We start from the raw sequence: 1,066 nt of genomic DNA, 5'->3' as shown, positions 1-1,066 counted from the left end.
AAAGAAAGGAAATAAAAGTGGTGCTTCCTCTTCCAATGCTCGAGCTGAGTCACATATGACTCTTAAAGATGATGATAAGCCGGGAACATCTCAGAAATATGATAAGGATATTGAAGCAAATTTGGCTTTAAAGGATGATGTTTTTTATGGCCTTGGTGACATTACTCATATGGAAGTTGATGACTTCTTTGGAGATCGAAACTGATGTTTGATCTTTTAGCTGGGGAATGAAGTCTGTTAATATTTTAATTATGTATTTTTAATTATTATGTTATTCATGTTGAAGTATTTAAATTTCCGTTGTTAATTTTGTTTCTTCCTTCTTTAGATGTATTTTATTTTAATGAAAATTAATAGAAATCCCAGTTGTCAGTTGGATTCAAGATGAGTAATGGAGATGTATGCCTTCTTGATAGTGCTACAACGCATACAATATTAAATTAAAAGAAATACTTTTCTAATTTGGTTATGAAAATGGCATATGTCAACACAATATCAGGTAGTACAAAATTAATTGAGGGTTCTGGAAAAGCGACCTTATTACTACCTGGAGGGACAATATTAAGCATTAATAATGCATTATATTGTAGTAAGTCTCAAAGAAACTTATTAAGTTTCAAAGTTATTCGCCAAAATGGCTATCATGTTGAGACGGCTAATGAAGGAAAGGTTGAATACCTTTACATTACTACAATTAATGTAGAGAAGAAAATTGTGCATGAAAAATTACCTGCACTTTCTTCTGGGTTGTACTATACAAGTATAAGTACAGTTGAATCACATGCCGTAGTAAACAAAAGGTTTACTAATTTTAATGATTTTATCATTTGGCATGACCGGTTGGGCCATCCCGGATTTAATATGATGCGCAAAATCATTGAGAATTCACATGGGCACACCTTAAAGAGCCCAAATATCCTTCAATCAAAGGAATTCTCTTGTGCTGCTTGTTCTCAAGGAAAGTTGATCATCAAACCATCAACAGTTAAGGTTGGAATTGAATCCCCTGCGTTTCTGGAACGTATACAGGGTGATATATGTGGACCAATTCAACCTGCATGTGGAC

The sequence above is a fragment of the Solanum pennellii genome, chromosome 10 (assembly GCF_001406875.1).
Source record: "Solanum pennellii chromosome 10, SPENNV200".
NCBI classification, from domain to species: Eukaryota; Viridiplantae; Streptophyta; class Magnoliopsida; order Solanales; family Solanaceae; genus Solanum; species Solanum pennellii.
The sequence above is the reverse complement of the archived record's forward strand: the minus strand, read 5'-3'. Positions refer to the sequence as shown.